Genomic DNA, 19,941 nt, shown 5'->3' on the forward strand with positions numbered 1-19,941 from the left:
ACATTACATTTCCATACCTTTAAGGGACAGGAACTTATGTGAATCCCTTAGCTGTATGTTCTTTGTAAAAGTGCAGAGTAAAAACTTCAGTACTATGTAAATTGTTAAAAATGAGTAATTGGGCACAGTATTCTGCAGGATGAGAAAGGTAAAGCTTACTCTGGGCTCTTAATGTTTCAGATCCTGGGGCTCATTTTTAGGTTAGTTCAAAAGCATTACGTGCCCTGATAGGTTTGCTTTAAAGTTTCAGAAGTTAACCGTACAACGCATATTGCTTGTAGTGTCAGCATGATTTAATTAAGCATTGACTGTATGTAACAGTAGGCTTTCCTTTTAGAAGAAGCCGAATTCCTGACTAGATCTTAGTAGAGCAAATACTATTTGTACTGTGTGAAAGATTTCAGCAGTGTTCCACTTAAAAAGCCGACACCTTAATTGAGATTTCCTGGTCTAGTCGGAATAGGTTTATACATGGGTAGAACTGTGAACAATGGCAAAGGACACAAAGTAAAGGGAACATATTCAAGTTAGAACACAGTTATTAAGCCGCAGGGATCTCTATTCAGCCCTATCATTTAGTAGTTTTATTAATAATGCTATAGATGACTTGTGTTATACTTGCTGGTGGCAATTAGCTGTGTGGGATTATGAGACATTATATATAAAGTCATATAACATTTATATTGTGCTTTTCTCCTGGCAGAGTCAAAGCACTTCAGGGCTACAGCCACTTAGGGTGCACTCCACAGGTAACCAGGAGCACTAGAGAGCCTTGCCCAAAGACTCCTTACTTTTATACCTACTTGCTTGAGCAGGCATACGAATCCTGGCCAAAGAATCAAATCTTACATCAAAGGCTTAACCAGCCCGCTATCCAACTGCTGAATTATTAGTGGTACAGGAATATTAAATTGCACATTGATTTGTATAAAGGAGTCTTCAGTAATATCTATATTAATCAGTGTAAAATCTGCCTTTTGTTCCTTAAAAATGAATGTAGTTGAGCTACAACTTGATGCAGATGGCAGCAGCAGGACATTTGCCATGTTAGCCAGCATGGTGGAAAAATTTACTGTGTTGTCCTGTACCCAAAGGGTCATTTATAGTCCATGAATATACACCGCTTTACAACACAATACATTTTTAGATTAGATTAGTATTTCTAGCCATAGCTTTTAGCATTAAGGGCTGGTTCAGACGGGCGTTTTTGTGGCGTTTAACGCAGCGTTTCAGACGCAGCGTTTTTTGGGATCTACTGCCATCCCATGCAAGTGAATGGGAGCGTTTAGAGCTGGCTTTTGCAGGCTTTCATGAAAGCCTGGCAGTAGATCCCAGCGTTGCGTCTAGTCTCAAAAGCAACATGCTGCTTTCAGAGGCAGTAAACGCGAGGAAACAATAGCAGAGACCAGAACTGCTAGCCTTGAACGCTTTTCAAAAGCTTTCACAAGCTAGCTTTTAAACGCTGGCGTTTAAACGCTGGCGTTTGAACGCAATGCCAAGCAAAAGCTCAGCAGACGCCCGTGTGAACCAGCCCTAAAGAGGAACTCCATCAAAAATATGTACGGTATATATTTTTTTGTTTTCAAGAAAGTGAGGAATGATTTCAACCATGGTCTGGAATTCAGTTGGAGTGATTTCTGATGACTATCTATTCGTGTCTCAAGATCGTAGAGAGTTAAGTGAAATCTCTCTAGTGGAAACAAAGCAATAAAATGCTTAGAAATGCAGGCACTGTCCCTTTACCACTTTATTGGTAAAAAGCTTTGTCTGGCATTGCAGGTTGAAGTGAAATTCAACACTCATCGGTACCTTTTTACAGATTGTACCACTTTTATCATATTGCATTTTTAATGTACCACCAGTGACTCTGCAAAACCGGAAAAAAATTGGGTGTGGTCATGACAGGCTGTAAGAGGAGCTAGCTGTCAAGGATCGTCTGCTGCAGAGACGCATCTGAACTGGCCCTGCGCAATCGCTTTATTGCTCAGGCCAAAGGGAGTTTTCTCTTCTTGGGCCTGCGTTGAAGAGAGATCGCGCAGGCCCAGTTCAGTTGTGCGCGTTTAGGGACACTGGGGATGCACGTTCATGACGTGAGTGTGCGCATGCCTAGTGGCCGCCAACTGGAACCAGTCATACGGAATTGGCGGCTGGACAAAACTGGACAGAGGGTACCAGGGAAGAAGCGGACACCTCTCCAGAGGCATCCACAGGTGATTCTTCGGTACTTAGCCCCACCCCTCTCAAACACAATGCCTCGGCGGCAGTGGCGTACCTACCACAGGGCTGTAGGTGCTCACAGCACTGGGTGTAGCCATGGCTAGGGGTGCTACTGTGGTGCTCAGACACTTTGTTTTATATTCTTGTTTATTTATATAGCACTAACATCTTCTGCAGCATTGTACAGAGTTTCATAAGTTAGCTCCGTCCACATCCTGACAACTCTTTTCCCCCAAACCCTCGGCTCGGTGCTCCAACCTGTCAACCCCCCATCAAAAAACTTTTTTGGGGGTGTTGTCTGTAAATAATCAGCACCGGGTGTCAAATTCCCTTGGTACGACACTGCTCGGCAGTCACCAGGAAGAATACTGCAGCCGCCGCAGCTGTATGTGTCATCAGTGTGTGTGTGTGTGTGTGTGTGTGTGTGTGTGTGTGTGGAGGGGGGTGGGGGGGGTCTAAGTACCGAAGAGCCCCAGAAAGTCAGGCATCACAGGTGGTAACATGGACAAATTTTTTCCTACCTTCAGACAGCAGATAGTTGTGTGCTGCATGGTTGGATGGGTCAGGGTTTTGCTGCCATTTTAGCTGCCTCGTGTTACAGGAGGATTCTAAAATGGCTGCAAAACCCTGACCCATCTAACCTTGCGGCACACCACCATCTGCTGCCTGGGGGTGGGGATACATCATTTGACTTGCAGCCATATGCTGGTGATTGCTAATGCTTTTGCCAGCATTAGTATTTACGATCACCTGCTCCTGCGGCCTGGGGTAGAGGGGCCTACCTGCCGCCCATCTCTGCAAATAATTCTGCTGGCTGGAGGCAGGGATACCTAATTTGTCTTGCAGCCATATGCAGTGATTGCTAATGCTGGCTGCTACTGCCAGCATTAGCATTTACAATAACCTGCTCCTGCGGCCTGGAGTGGGCCTACCTGCAGTAACGTCTGTCTCCGTGTGACCACTGTGTGGGCATTCCGATGTATCTTCTGTGACTGCAGTGCAGCTTTCCATCGGCCGTAGCCCTGCCACAGCACACCACCAACACCCATGGAAGCCGGTAAATCTAGCCTGTCAGGCTTCCGTGCAGTGCAGTCTGTCCAAGCCAACGCCCGCCCCTCCTGGAAGGCACATATGGCAGCTCTGACTGCCAAACTTTAAAGGAAAAACAACAACTTTGGGACGACAGTACACGTATTACTTTTCAGGTGGCAAAGTACCACCAGTGGTACTCGCAGGGGTGCCTCTAGCCTTTTTGTCACTCCAGGCAAGAAAGCCTGCGGCGACTCCATACCCACCCCCCCCCCCCCCCCCCCCCCCCCTCACACTTTCCACTTATTAATATTATCATAGGATGTTTAAGTATGGTAGAGATTACATTGTGAGCTCCTCTGAGGACAGTCTGTGAAATGACTATGTACTCTGTAATGTGCTACAGAAGATGTCTGTGCTATATAAGTGCATAATACTATGGTAGGGCATTAGACTATGACTACGGTAGGATTAGATTGTGAGCTCCTCTGAGGACAGTCAGTCACATGACTATGTACTCTGTAATGTGCTGCAGAAGATGTCAGCACTATATAAATATATATAATAATATGGTAGGGATTAGATTGTGAGCTCCTCTGAGGACAGCCAGTGACATGACTATGTACTCTGTAAAGTGCTGCAGGAGATGTCAATGCTATACAAATACATAATAATTATATGGTAGGACATTAGACTATGACTATGGTAGGATTAGATTGTGAGCTCCTCTGAGGACAGACAGTGACGTGACTATTTACTCTGTAAAGTGCTGCAGGAGATGTCAGTGCTATATAAATACATAATAATTATATGGTAGGACATTAGACTATGACTATGGTAGGATTAGATTGTGAGCTCCTCTGAGGACAGACAGTGACGTGACTATTTACTCTGTAAAGTGCTGCAGGAGATGTCAGTGCTATATAAATACATAATAATTATATGGTAGGACATTAGACTATGACTATAGTAGGGATTAGATTGTGAGTTCCTCTGAGGGCAGTCAGTGACATGAATATAGACATAATACCATCTGTACTGAAGGTGAAAGCATTGTAAAATAGCACATCATAGAGAAGAAGGTGAGAGACAAGGAAGGGAAAGACAGCAGTCTGTGAGAGAAGGCAGGTAGGGATAGTAAGAGATAGCAGAAGCAGATGCAGGAAAAAGGAAGTGTCACAAAAGATAGGATGTAGAAGTAAAGGAGAGTTGGGAAAAGCAAGGTAGATAGAGGAATGTAGGAGGTACATACACTGAAAAATGTGTGAGAGTCAGAGGAGAATGAATAGTGAGAGAGATGTGTCTCACCATAGGTGGTCCAGTTCAGCAGGGCAGGAGTTAAATCACTGGGAAGGGGGATACAAGGAGGGAGAGTGAGAGGAGCATATGAGAAGCAAAGCAGAACAATACAGGGCAGCCAGACACAGGAACTTCCAGCAGCAGGTCAGCTCGCTAACGTAAAAATAGTATGGACCTTCCACAGCATCCGCCCCCTCTTCTTCCTCTCAGGCTGGGAGAGGAATCCGAGTCTCTGTTTTTGTGTGAGTCACAGTAGTCAGGCAGACTGCAGTGCTCAGCTCACCTCTGTCACACATACAGCCGGATCGTGCAGGGCAGACAAGGGGGTGAGTTGCACTATCAGGCACCCTGGAGTCTCTGAGAGTCACGCACGCTGGCAGGACAGGCAGGGGGTGGAGTTAGAGGCGGGCCGCACAAGGTAATACAGAATATACCCGGGCAGCTCAGCTCCCTAGACTAGAGGGGGCGGAGCGGAGGAGTGTGAACAGCAGTGTATTGAACACTGCTTGCTTCTATTGTCTGGGCGGCATCGGAGGGGGGAGTGAATAGAGGCAGACCAGTGGAGGCTGGAGAGCACGTGGTGCACCGTCTGTGCAAGTACAGGAATGTAAATAATGAAACTGAGAAAATAGTAGCGGTGGAGGCCACGGTCCCCCACAATTGCGCCTTACCCCCTTCACAGCGCTCCAGGCAATCGCCTATAATGGCCTGGTGATAGAGGCGGCCCTGGGTATGCGTACCATGGGTTGTAAAGCCCTGCTCTACCTGCTCTACTGTACACCAAAGTGTGAAGGAAGCTGCCGCAAAGGTCACATCTAAATCACAAACATGCAACAATGCCAATTGTTGTCTTCTGTATTCATTTTCCTAATCAAATTGTTGTTTGATTTTAGTCTGTTGGACGACAATCAGGCATGTATATGCATGGCAAACGACTAGACGGGAGACTGATAACGGGTGGTTTGCCTGATCCAAGCGGCAGATCAACTCACATGACTGTTGGGCTGATATAGTGCAGTTGGCCATGTGTGTACAAGTTATTTGATTGATGTGTTTGACTTGTTTTGAATGTGGCCATGTCATGCAGTCCATCATTTTGCTTGTGTGCAGTATGCAAAAGAGATGGTCATTTAGTTGGTTGATGTGTGGAAAATACAAGTCATATAAATGGGTTGTCTAGGCTGTCATGTCATGGAGTTAGGCGTGCACCAACAAGATGCTATCCGGTGAACACAAATGGCTGCTGAAAGCGTGTTTTCTCTGTTTTTTTTTTTTTGGGGGGGGGGGGGGGGGGAGAATCAATGGTATGTCAGAAGTAGTTATCCATAAAAGCAAACTTTGTTCATTGGGTTGTTAAATTGTTGTGATTTTGGAATTCCACATTTTGTGTCTGCAATGCATTTCCCATTGCTGGACTTATTGTGCCAAAAAAGCTTGCTGTTATATGTAGTTCTTCAATAGGTGATGCTGACTTAGGGCTTTGACTAACACCCACTAATCCATCTTACTATGCCACAGTTGCCATTCAGATCTTATCCGCTAGAGGCTTCTGAAGGTGAATACACTGTGAGCAAAGCAAATGTTTAAGATTGGATGGTGTGTCAATACATGATACAATTTCTATTGTATGTACTATCATTTAAAAAAGTTATCCATTTTGCGCTTGAAATCCGATATTTTGCTGTCACCACTGTCCAAATTGACATGAGATGGAGAGACCTCAGATGACCTATTCCTAAAAGGAGGAAAACTTTTATTTGCAACCTAACTAGCAAATCAACAATTTATAAAGATAAACAATGCAGTAGTGTGCCTCTTTTTGAGGAAAGAGTTATAGCATGGATCAGAATAATCGGGCACAAGGGAAAAAGCTGGAACAATTAAAAATTAGTTTTATTATATAAACTGTACACAAAAAAAAATATTAAAATTGTCAAACAAATATATCTAGCAGTTGAACAGATTGTTTAGATAGAAAACAGAGAATGATGAAAGAATTGTCCAAAAAGTTCAAAATGCAGTGTTTTGACCAGTGTCTTTGCTGGCCTGTCGGGAGATGCAATTCAAAAAAGATGATAGACAAAGGACCCAGACTCTAAAAGCGGAATATAACCCTGCATTTCAACTTTGCTCTAAAACATTATTTACAGTATATTATATGGAACCGGCATTTTTTTTTTACTAGACCAGCATTGGAAGGGTTACACACAGCTTTAAAGTTCCTTTAGATTTCTGCAGACGCATCCGAAGCTGACATAGATACATTTTGTTTACATAAATGTATCTCAGTGTTGAATGTGACTTACTCTCTCTGACTGAGGAGCTGGAGGACAGCCAAAGAGTGTGTAACATTTATAACTTGTTACATTCTATTTAGTTAAAATGTATCTATCTGAACTTCTGCATATCTCTCCAAGGAACTTTAAACCTCTGTGTTTAACCCTTCCAATACTGGTCTAGTAAAAAAAAATGCTGGTTGCATATAATATGCTGTAAATAATGTTTTAGAGCAAAGTTGAAATGCAGGGTTATATTCCGCTTTAAAGAGCTCATCCTGGTGGAAGAGATGATGCCTTCCTTTCCAGAGGGGGAAACTCCATCCTCCTTTCAGAAAGGAAATCTGGCAGAAAATGATTTCGCTGTGCACATAAGTCCAATCAATAAATGGATTGCGTATTTGCATTCCGTAAGGTGTTACTAATTCACTCATAAGAAACATTAGTATTAAACTGTAAAGGAAAACCTTGCTTCTCAGTGTCTGGAGATCTGATCTGCCTGGGAACTTCCCAGAAGGTGTCAGATTGGCTTTACTAATCCCTGATAAAATGGTTCTGTTCACATATTCCAAGTGCTTAGAAAAATAATGAAAATTATGAATTTTAGAGTTATGGTGGCCACACACATTACAATTTTTTTCTTTTTTTTGATTCAACAATTTTTTGCTCGAATGAAGATTTAGACTCTTCTAACTAATTCAATTTCTGACAAAATGTACCGGTATCTGATTTTTCCAACCTTTCTGAATGATTTTAATCAAGAAAATTGACAATTCGATTGAATTTATTGATCAAATAAACAAAAAAAATATCTTGATTTTCTCACACAATTCATTTTTAATTGAATTAGGGTAAAATCAAATAGAAAAATTGTAACATGTTTGGTCACCAAAACTCTGGGGTCACTGTCTGACTCTCTCTTGTAAAAGCAGGTGTGTGAAGAGAAGCAGAGATAAGAATCAGTCCACTCTACTTTGAGCTCTGGCCAAGGTGTGGACAGTTGCCTTGATCAAGAACAAGGTGTGGACAGTTGCCTTGATCCAATGAGGCCTAGAGACAGTAGGTAGGTTTAAGCCAGACATGGGTTTATGACTTTTGTCACCTTGTCCAAGATGGATGGCTGGGGTAAACAGATGTTAATTGCACTCGGCTCAGCTTGGGACATAGTTTAACCCTTTGCTAGCCGGGGGCATTGTAGTGAGTTTGTGTATGAGCCATGATTCATTTGCCGGAGGTGCCCAGGTAATTTGTGCACTGCTATATGTGTCTCTGTTGATAGCTGTGATTAGCAGCCATTACAGGTAATTTGGGCACCAGAAGCGCCCAAAAAATAGCAAGCCCGCTGTACAAATTGTGGCTACAAATGACAGACACAAGCTGCAGTTTGTATAGCAGGTAGCCCTGGAGCTCCATTACCTGTAATAGCTGCTTTTCGTGGCAGCTAACATAGGTGCCTATGGCAGTACCAAAATTATTGGCAGATAGGGTTAGGCATCAGCGGGGTGTTCTTGGGTATAGGCCACAGAATATGCCGCTGAATCTCCAGCACCCAGTACTTAAACATCAGCATGTCGCATACGCGCATCACGTATCAGCATTGCGTAAACATCAGCATGTTGCGTACGCGCATCCTGTATCACCCGGCACATAAGATGACCCCTGACTTTTCAGATTTTCAAGGGTTAAAAAGTAGTCTTATACACCAGAATAACCAGTATATGTACACATTACTGTACATCCTTTTGCGGGGTTCATATATTTAAAAGCACTGCACCACAACTTAATTTGAGCTAGGGTAACTTGAAAAAAAAAAATGGTTTCAAGGGCAGAGGCAATAGTGGTAGTAAAATATTGGTACATTTACAAATATTCTACTGTTTAATCTATATAGTGAAATATCTGTAATAATTTCAAATATTTAATTATGAACTAGCCTCTTCCTACTCTAATACGGAACCCCTCTGGTGGTGCTTAACCATACCACCCACCCCCCTGGGTGCCTAACCTTAACCCCCCCCCCCACCCCGAGACAAGTCTGGGCCTTCTTTAGCTGGTCCGATCTAGGCTGCTTCAGGTTACATAACCGTATTGTTATATGTTGATAATCAAGTATCAGAACCCTCATTGGACAGATTACAGATAACAATTAGGCTCTCTCTTTACTGAGTTATCGAGTGGTAAATGTAGGTCTCTGCCTGGAATTGAATGCATTATTTTCAGTTGCATATTCTGCAAACCTTTTTCATGACTAAATTAGTGCAGCTTTGAAGGGCAATCACTTATCAGCTCTTTCTGCTTCTCAGCTCAGTACGACTCAGTCTTGGTAGTGTGCTAATGCTTACTAAGGACATTTTCTTCAGCACCGGCGATTTTGAAAATTGCCTTAAAAGCGCTTGTGCAATGAATCCTTATGTGACTGTTCATATCTGCGCATTTTGTCCGCTTTCTGCTGACCAAAGCGTTGCCTGCACTATTTTTGGGGCGATTTTGCTACAATGGAAGGTATAGGAAAAATTCAAAATGCTCACAAAAATAGCTTTTGCGGCGATTGCGTTCGCGCTTTTGACAATACATACATTGTATTTATTATTTTCAGGGTCAAAGAGTTGACTTCCTGACTTGCGTCAAAAAGTGGAAAAAGAAATTGCTCTGCAAAAGCAATTTGAAAAGCGCTTTACACAAAATCGTAGCACGCAAAATGACCATCAGCGATTTCTATTTTAGATGTGAACAAGGCCTAAATGAATACTGTAAAAAAAGGAAGAGAAAAAACTATTTTATTCATTGTTATTATTTATTGAGTAATTTTCACTACAGTTCCTCTTTAAGCCTGATACACACCTTCAATTTCATTTGCCAATCACTGACCAATTTTACCACCTCAATGTAGTACAAGAGTTTACATACACAATCTAGTCATAGTACATAGTACAAAGTACAGTAGTACATAGTAAAGCCTAAATGTATCTGACAAAGGAATGTAAACAAACGATAATGTTATCACCTCTTTGGACATGGCCAGAAGCTACCCACTAAATCAAGGAGCTTTCCACTGAAGTGCTGTGTTTAAGGCCTCTTTCACAGTGCGACGTTAAAGTCGCACGTTAGAAAATGTTTGAACGTGGACTAACGCACAGCAATATTAAGTCTGTGCGACATTCACAGTGCACACATTGCATTGTGTGCAACGAGTAGAAATATTTAGAAAGTGCTGCATGCTGTGCATTTAGCAATACATCTGCTGCGTTGTGTGTGTTGCACATGCTCAGTAATTTTTTTTTTTAATGTGCTGTTTTCGTTCCATCACCGTGCGACGAAAACGGCACACCAAACGCAGGGCTAAAGAATGTACTATATACTAAAACTATAACTAATGTACTATAACGTCCAAGTTATAGTCTTTCAATGCGTTGCATTAGGGCCCGTTCACACTGCACGCGTTTCCAGCCGCGTTTTGGAAACGCGTGCAGGTGGCCAAAACGCACGACATCAGACATTGCATAGAGTGCAATGTCTGATGTTCACACTGCATGCGTTCCGGACCTGTGCGGTCCGGGAACGCATGCTGCACGCAGATTTCGCCAAAACGCGTGGCTGTCCCATTCACTTTTCAGTGATGGGATCAGCCACGCAACGCACACAAACGCGGATGGCCATGCGTTCGTACGCGTTGCGGTCCGCACGCGTTCCGCACGCATGGCCATCCGCATTTCTGATCTGAACGGGCCCTTAGGGGCATGTTTTACGACCTTAACATTGCGTCAAACGCACCGCCCCACTGTGAAAGAGTTTGAATGCTGTTCTGCTACAATTTTTGGGGGGTAGTAGAATTTTTTTATGTAAATAATCTTTTTGAGCACAGAGGAAATGCTGAGTTCCATACCACTTTAACCAGTTCCCATCCACAGTTTTTTTCCCTTTAAAAACCAGAGCGACTTTTCACATCAAGCTCCTCCCATTTATTCGCCAATAACTTACTCGTTAATTATCACATCGAAATTATCTATATATTGTTTTATTGGCCGCAAATTAGGCTTTCGTTGGATGGTACTTTTTGCTAAGAATTGTTCTATTTTATAAGCATTTTAATGTGAATAATAACAAAAAAAATCAATATTTCTCCGTTTTCAGCCATTATAGTTTTAAAATATTTGTCCCAGTTATTACAACATTTACATTGTGTCCCTTGTACAATGTATGGTGGTATTCTATTATTTGTAAATAAAGGTAATTTTTTTCAGTGGTTTTTATGCCATATCAATAATTACAAGCCTTTATTTACAATATGACATACATATTAAAACATTTTTTTTAAATCAAGTCTTTTTTACACGTGTTTTGTTTTGATAACTATAAGGTAGGGGTGAAAGGGGTTAAAAATATTTAAAAATGTATGTATTAGGGCTGCATGATTTTAGGAAAAAATTGAAATTGCGATTTTTCTCTCAAAAATTGCAATTTCGATTTTTTTCACGATTTTCGTCAAATCAAGCTTAAGCACTAAATTCACATTGCCCCCACTACACTCTGCTAGCACCTGTTGATCCACCAATACACTACACTATGCTAACTTGAATCTTGATGCCCCACCAATTAAACTCCACTGCACAATGCTAACCTCTGATTCCCATCAATAGCACACTAAGCTAACTCCTGATGCCCACCAGCTATTGCTACAATGCACTACTCTAACACCTTCTGCCCCCATTCCCAGCTACACTACACTTAACCCCTGCAGCTACAATGACTACTCTGCAACTGCCACAAGCCTGAAGCACTAGGTTAAAGTAGTGGCTAAGCTGCATGGGCATGAAGCAGAGCCTGTGACAGCACAGCAGGACCAGGCAGAAAGAGCATACACATGGACTGTATAGAGGCTGTATACAGCAGCCAGTCTAGCTGTTCGTTTACACAGACAGCCCTAGCTGTAATCTGATCTTTGCTGTCATTACTGGTGATACTGCCCATATATTGCTATCTGATGGGATGTGAGGCTAAGGATCCTGCCCTTTTGACCTCAAATTGCCAGCAAAGCTCGTTACAGCTAGAGCTGTCTGTAAATGGACAGCTAGAGTGGCTTTAGCAGGACGCTGTGCTGTGTGCTGTATACAGCCTGCTTGTGGTCTATCTCTCTCTGCCACTGTTCTCTGGTCCCCGCTGTGCAAGAGAGCCTGGGTGACTGTGCGGTGGATCGGAGAAAACCATGCGTGCTTCACCGCAGCCAAGGCAGCTAAATGAAGAGAGAGCTGGCCGTGCATTCCTCGATTCAGTGCCTCACTCCTCCTTCTGGCCGGAAGGAGGAAGCGCACCTTAGTAACAAGCCGGAAATGTACGCCTGCAATGCTGGGAACAGCATTGAACGTGGAAAAACAGCCGCAATGGGGGGAAAAAAATCGCCACTCTGGCGATACTAAAATCATGATGCACATCGCGATTTCGATTAAAAACCGATATATCGTGCAGCCCTAGTATGTATTTTTCTTTATAATAGTGTATGTAGGTGCATTTTTTATTTTTGGCCACAAGATGGCACTACACTTCATTTTCAAGTACGGTTAAACAGTACACTGAAGTACTGTTTACTTTCACTTTTGTGAATAAAAGCCTGCGTCTTGCTGAAGCCGGCTGTCATTCATCACAGGCGCTGTGAGCGGGTTTGGGAACCAGGTGTTCCGATCACAGACCGGTGGGATTGCAATGGAAACGAATGGCAGCGGTGTGGAAAATAAACAAGTACTCATATTTACACCCCTGGTGCGCAAGTGAAGTTTCCAGGGGCGTAAATATGCATACCAGTGGTCGGGAACAGGTTAATGAACTGCAGTTGCTCAATCCAACTGCCAAAATAGCATGCAAACAAGGAGGGAAGCCAGCTGACATCTTTGTATAGATGCCTTCCAAGGAATTCTCTTGTAAAGAATACAAGTAATACTGAGACTCTGCTATGAGGAGATGGACTAATCCAAAATCTGTCAGATCTGTCAGCTTGTTACTACATTTTGAGAGCAACATAGGAAAAAAGGAATTTATAGTGCCTTTTACTCTGGTAGAAATGTACATTTTGTATTCTTGTATGTTCAATCGTACTATTTTTTGCAATAGTGGTCCTTTCATTTTTATAGTATATTTTTATTGTGCAGCTGGAAGAACAGTTGAAGATTACATGGTGCAGTAATTCAAAAGAACGAACATCAAAGGCATCCCTGCTAAAACCAAGCGCATTACAGAGATGCTTGTACTTCATATTATAATTTGTACCATGGAAAAACAGTATCACTTGTGTGCTCTGAAGAAACCTGAATAATGCCATTTGCTCCCTATTGATCTCACATTGCATGATACCCATTTACACTGGATTTGTCACCAGATGTCTCTGAATTACTTGCTGTGGGGCTAAGTACTTTTTATCCGAAACTCACTATTTATCATCTCATATATTTGTATATATTGAAAAGATTGCTCCTAATGGAATATCCATCATAACTGTGTAATGACGGATTTTGATTAAATTTGTAGTATTACAGATTTGTAAAAATGTGCATTTATAATCAATGTAATCTGTTAATTGAGCGCAATTATGTGTCAGTTAGGCTAGATTCACAGTGGGACGTTGCGTTTTGATGCCACGTTAGTCGCACCGCAAGCTTACAACGCAACGCGCCCAAAAAGTGGCAACGCAGTGTTACCGTCGCATACAGCAGATACAGTAAAAAATACAGGCAATGAAAAGTATGCATCCAAGTCATTACTGAGCATGTGCAAACAGTCCAACGCAGCTAATAACGTGTATAACGCACTGCATGCAGTACTTTTACTTAACGTGCAGCGTTAGTCACTAACGTAACGTGTGCACTGTGAACGGGGCATTGATTTTTCATTGCAGTGAGTTATTCTGCGTTAAATGCTGTTTTAACGTGCGACTTTAACGTCCCACTGTGAACTTAGCCTTAGCTGGCTGCCCCTTTCTTTAGGCTCTATTATTAAGGACACCATGTAAAATCTAGTTACACAAAGGCACAGTGCAGTACAGTTTTGTAGTTTGGTTATTTTTATAAACAGTATCTATTTATAAATGTGGCAAACTTGCTGATTGCCGTAAAAAGTGCTGCTCCTCAAATGATTGTTGTCCTGTTCATTTTCCATAACCTGTCTGCAAATACTTTCTGGATCATCATATTTATGAAACAGCGGACAGCATGAAAATGAAGAACACTATTACCTTAAGTGGGGCAGAAGGGAAAGCATTTTTTTTCAAACACCTATTCTGTGTTTTTTTGGCACCAACTGTGACCTAAACAAGTCGCAATCTGAAGTTGATGCATTCAAGTGAATAACTCTTCCAATCTGTACTTGAGGGTAATTACAGCAGGTGATACCATGGTAATTAAGTAGATCACCCCCTCATGAATATGTTTTTTTAAAGGGCCAATCTGTAGAGAAATAGTAATCTGCTATAAGATTGTCACATTTTTATAAACGGGCCCATAAAAGCTACTTTTATAGGTGTTGTAGTTCTTACACAATTATGCTTGCAATTTTTCTTTATTTTATTGTTAAGATGTAATCGTAGCACCTAATCAACAGTGCATCACTATAACTTCACTAATTGCGTACAGAGGTGGAGGCATGTTGAGGCATTAGAACCTCAGATATCCAGCCCCTATCTTTACTCGGAGTCTTAATGGGGATTGAAAGTTTCGGGGAAAGAACTGTCTCAACTGCAATTTAGTTGTAATAATTTCAAGGAACACAACCGTTTTCTCTTACCTGGTCTCCTTTGGGGATAGATATGCCAGAAAAGTGCATGGTGAGGACCTGACTATACCTGTTGACTGGTGTAACTTGTGGGTCTGCAGATGAACTGAAATATTTACATATGTTATGCAGGTTTGGATAGTGTGGTAAGGGTAAGACACTCGTTTGGATTTTTATTGCGGTCCTGCGCCATCAGTGAGAATTTGCATCACTTCCTGCCAGACATAAAGCAGGTAAATCTATTTGAGAGCAGCATGGTCAAATAGTGGTTAGAACTCTCGCTTTGCAGCAATGTGTCCCCGGTTTGAACCCCAGCCAGGGCACTATCTGCACAGAGTTTGCGCATGTTCTCTCCATGTCTGGTTTCCTCCCACATTCTAAAAACATACAGGTAAGTTAATTGGCTTCATCTTAAATTGGCCCTAGACTACGATAAATACACTACATGATACATACATAGACATTATCCAGAAATACTTACCTGTACCTTTAGGAAAATGTTCCCCATGCCAATATCCTTGGAAATGTCCCACGCCAATAGACTTTTTGCTGCCCGAGGCAAACATGTGAGGATGCACTCCCACCCAACTCTGCAATAGAAAGTGTATTGTCTCAGCATGAGAAGTATTGGCCAAACAGAGAGGAACAGAGGTGTGGGAGGGGAAAACAGGAGGGAAAGATGCTTCAGCCAATCAGGCTGCATTATTTAAGTCTGGGGGGAAAGTAAAGAAGCAAAAAAATAAAACCCAGCATGCCCTGCAACTTCCTTTGTGTGGCAATTTACCAAATAAGAGTCAGGTAAACTGGGGAATGATCATGTATCAACAAAAAAAAGTAATAGTGATTTTTAACTTTTGGATTGCCTGGTTAGCATGCTTATTGCTTGTTTACCAGCTAAAAATAAAGAATTGATTTTTGATATTATGCCGGATAGTTACACTTTAAAGGGGACTCCCAGATGCCACCATGACCCCACCCCCAGGGCGCTAAAGTCGGTGGCTGCTGAATCATTTTCTACCCTCTAAGGGAGAATTTTAAAATTGATTTTCTCAAGAACTATAAGGTTTTTTTGAAAATGTTTTTTCCTCTTGTACCCACTCTCCTCCTCCACATACCCTGCAAATTTAGTGTTTCTAGCACAGAAGGGGGCTTTGCTGTTAACTGCTAAAGTCGGCGGCCGTTCGCTTGTCATTTAAGTCTATGGCGCCCGCAAACAGCCTGCAGTTCATGAGCATTTGCAGTAAATTTGTGTTTGCGTGCCGAAAATTAGATGTTCGCTACATCACTAATGGAGGCTGCTATATTTATTTGCTTTTGATCACACAACTGAAATAAGCATGCAGTCAATCCAGTCAGATTTTTGGCAGAAACCTCTGATCTGCATGCTTGTTAAGGGTCTATGGCAGGTGTCCCCAAACGTTTTGGGTCGGGGGCCGGGTCAACATACTTCAGACTGCTGGGGGGTCGGAGTATACATAAAATGATGTAGAAGTCTTTGCGGGCCAGACAGTGAAGCATACCCAGGTGAGAACCTGCAGTCCAATTGGACAACGTCACCTGATGTGGAATTTGATTGGAAACCAGCGAATTACTGCTTTCTGGCTTCATTCTATATACAGACCACCAATATTTAAAGATGTAGCTGACCGCATCTATAATACATTTTGTGTGGGGGGGCCGGTTAAAAAGCCTCAGGGGGCCACATTCGGCCCGCAGGCCTTAGTTTGAGGACCACTGTCTATGAGTATTGGAGGCAGTTGATCAACAGGACAGCCAGACAATGTGTATTGTTTAAAAGGAAACAAATATATCAGCCTCCATATGTCTCTTCTCGGTTTTCCAAAGCTGCAAAGCTCCACTGAGATCCCATCTTGGGGGCCCCTTGTCCTCCCTCCTCCCTCAAGGAAATATTTTTGAGCACTTTATAAATGCATAATATATACTATCCATTATTTAGGTTGCTAGCATATTTTTACAAATGTAATTTTAGCAGAATTCCCCACTGACAGGTCCCTGTTGGCATGTTTATAGTTAGACCTTCTCCTTTGCAGCCAAGTGTCTGGCAGCCCTGGTGAGGCACAGTCTCCCCATTACCCCAGTACAGTATAAATTAGGAATTTTCATCCCAAACACAGACATTTCTGCCTCTAGAGCCTCTCTCATCTCTAAAAGCGGCACAGCATACAATTAATGATCTGCAGCCCAAACAGATCCATCTCTGCCTCTAACAGAGCCCTCTCATACAGCAGCACAGTATACAATGACAGTCATCTCTGCCTCTAGAGCCTCTCTAATCTCTCACAGCAGCACAGTAAACAGTTAATGATCTGCATTACAAACGGAGCCATTTCTGTCTCTAACATAGCCTCTATCACAGCAGCAGTATACAATAAGTAATCTTCATATTACCAAACACAGCCATCTTTGCCTCTAGAGCCTCTCTCACCTCTCACAGCAGCATGGCATACAATTAGTAATCTGCATACCAAACGCAGCCATCTCTCCCTCTCTCACCTCTCATGTTTCCTGTCCAGAAACCAGCATGGAACACACAAAGTTCAACTGCATTGTTATTGGTGGATACTGCCGCTGTCTTCACCACTTATTGTCATCACGAGGAGATGGGGAGTCTGCGAGACTGTAAACAAAACCCATAAGCAACCACGCTGTGTATAAGCCACTGCCCAATGGCAGAACTCCAAATGTGTTCCCAGAAGAGACCACGGAGGGGGCCCCGGCAGTAGTTGGGGCCCTGGGGCAATTGCCCCCTTTGCCTTAATAGTAGCACCGGCACTGTCTCCGGGAGCTTTCTGTTCCTGCACAGTACACTCCTGGCGACGTGAACGTGGCAGGATCGCTTGCATGCACAGTTGGCCCCGTACCGGAAGACTTTCAGTGGCCAGTTGCCAGCGAACGGAGAGTCAGAAGAGGACTGGGTGGGCGCAATCAGGCCGGAGGGGGCTGAAGGAAGCCCCAGGTATGTATTTTATTGCTGTGGCCCCATCTCAGGTTCCCTTTAAAGCACTATTATATTTTAGAATATTTTTCCCTCGGACTGGACTTTTCTGTGCATCATATCTTCAATTTAATTAATGCATAGTACCTTTTTCTGAAGTTGTGTGCTTTTTTATGTACAGTATTCAGATGATGAATTCACCAAACTCCGTCTGAGCATTGAGGAAAGTTGGGCAAGTGTATATAGAGTGTATATAGAGCAGCTGGCTGAGCAATGTTTTTTTTCACAGTTATCCAAAAGTAGACAACACGTTTTATAATATCTTTTGCAAATTCACACAGGCTCAGTAGCACTCAGAAATGTGCCTTGTAGCCAGCATGTATGTGAAAATAAGATACTCTGGACTACAGATAGTTTCCCAGGATGTCTTTGGCATATGATTGCTTCAAATGTGTAACGACTTCTGTCAACAGCAAAGTATGACGATCTGGCTGAGCTTTATACAAACTGAAGCGTAGGAAGTACATTTTAAAATGTAATACACTCCTAAAGGCATCGTGCACCAATATAAACATGATTTATAATACCATACTGCAGTAACTATGTAAACAACAAATTGATATCAGAAGAAAAATTAATCTTTGTTTGCTTTGTTTTCACAAAATGAAGGCACATGCAGTCAGTATGTGGAATAGATTGGGCTACAAGTACAACAACTTTCTAAAGAATTTTAGAGTATAAAGGAAACTAGTAGGCAGTGCTGTGTAAGCCACTGATGACAACAAGAATATATAAACACACCTGACACCATTTTGTTTGCTAAAAATATGGCTGTGTTTCTTTATAACTGATTTGCAACTAACTTAAAAACAAATAGTAACATCAAATAACTAACTGCTGTGCCTATACATTGCAAGGGGACACAGGAGAGAGGGAAGAAGGAATGATGCCAGCCCCCCTCCTCGCATTTCGCATCGGCCCAGCTGGTTCCTTGATCATTTTTTTCCACTCCTCTCTGTCCAGCCAGGACACACTGGGGGGGGGGGGGGGGGGAGGAAGAGGTTGCCGTGGGACAGCGGGATAGATCCCGGGGCAGTCCTGCAGTATTCGGATGGTTGGGGGGTCTGCTGTGGTTTCTGTAGCTAAAACTTCTGTTTTAAAAATGTGAATATATGACCAGAAGCTTCTGGATTGAGGAATACTTGTCTTAATACTGCCCAAACTTTTATGGAAGGGAAGTGTTATCCTTGGAACTATTCAGGTGGTAGGGGAGGATTTTTCCTAAAGAGTACGCCTCATCAGATTTTTGCTGGGGGTCTCCATGATTTGTAGTAACGACCCTGGCACAACCCCCTCCCAATCACTAGTGCAGCTTCCCACAATTTCCCACAACTTGTCTTAAAGAGACCACACCTCGGACATACCCTTACCTATAGTATTGAATGGAATGGTGTGTGAGCGGCGAACAATTTTTTTATATGGTTAAAAAATGACATTCATGTGTGTAAGGAAGCCTGGATTTACTTTACAGGAGCTTAGAAGCACAGATGTCCCGACACCTTACACTTTTCCCTCCATGAACTTAAAAACTCCCACCAAACTGCATCGGAAGTGTGCTGGCTGTCCCAGCCGTCACTTCTCCCTTACCCGCCATCATAAGTAGCTAGAGGTTCCCCTGGCTGAAGGGAGATCTCATCGGTGGAATGCCAAGAGCAGGGTGAGTGACTTCATATTTAAACTCTCATCAGGACTCTGCATGAGGAAGGAGGGAGAGAGGCGCCCAGGAAGGGGAGTGAGCACCTTTCCATCATCAGGCGCCTGTAGGCAGATTTCTACAATGCCTTATGGTGAATCCGGCCCTGTGTGTAAAGATAGCACCATGAAGAACGCTTATCTGCTTGTTGGCTAGTCATTTCTGCTCTGCAGCTGTTCAATCCTATTTCCTGTTTTAAGGTTCTGCTATACTATACTATACTATTTTTTTTTCTCTTTTGTTTTTATAATAGAGGCTGCCTCAGTCATGTCCAGCAACTACACAAGCACTTCTGCTGATACTGTAGATGGACAGTGGATGTGTTGATTACATCCTAGTAAAAGAGGAATAAATAGATTCAAAGTTGAGTATTCCAGTGACTTGCCAGAAAACTGCTGCCAGCACAGCACACAGAGATATGTTAATTTTCACATTGGTGCCAGGATGTAGCAGAATGTAAAACACAGCCCTGTAGCGAGAGTCTATGGAGTAGGGCATAATTTGTAAGAAGCGAGCATTAGGGAGTGTCTATACTGCTAATTATAGCTCTGATTATGCTCTGTGGAGCATCACTGTACTTCCACTTTGATGTTATTGCTGGCTATCTGGAAACATGAGCAGAGCGGGAGGGAGTTGTGCTGTTTGGTTGCTTTGGC

At 42.7% G+C, this 19,941-nt stretch overlaps 1 protein-coding gene across 5 annotated transcripts in view; it reads left to right on the top strand.

The window, feature by feature from the left end:
* Positions 1-19,941, top strand: part of CDH22 (cadherin 22) — an 804,629-nt gene that overhangs the window by 450,615 nt on the left and 334,073 nt on the right. The window contains exon 1 of one of the 5 annotated variants that reach the window (XM_068263549.1): positions 7,814-7,884. The exons of the other annotated variants lie outside the window; for them this stretch is intronic. The gene's annotated coding sequence lies outside the window, so the exon portion shown is untranslated. Of the gene's footprint in view, positions 1-7,813; positions 7,885-19,941 lie in introns of those variants that run through there. 5 annotated transcript variants of the gene reach the window in all.

Source organism: Hyperolius riggenbachi, chromosome 12 (assembly GCF_040937935.1).
Source record: "Hyperolius riggenbachi isolate aHypRig1 chromosome 12, aHypRig1.pri, whole genome shotgun sequence".
In the NCBI taxonomy this organism is placed as follows: Eukaryota; Metazoa; Chordata; class Amphibia; order Anura; family Hyperoliidae; genus Hyperolius; species Hyperolius riggenbachi.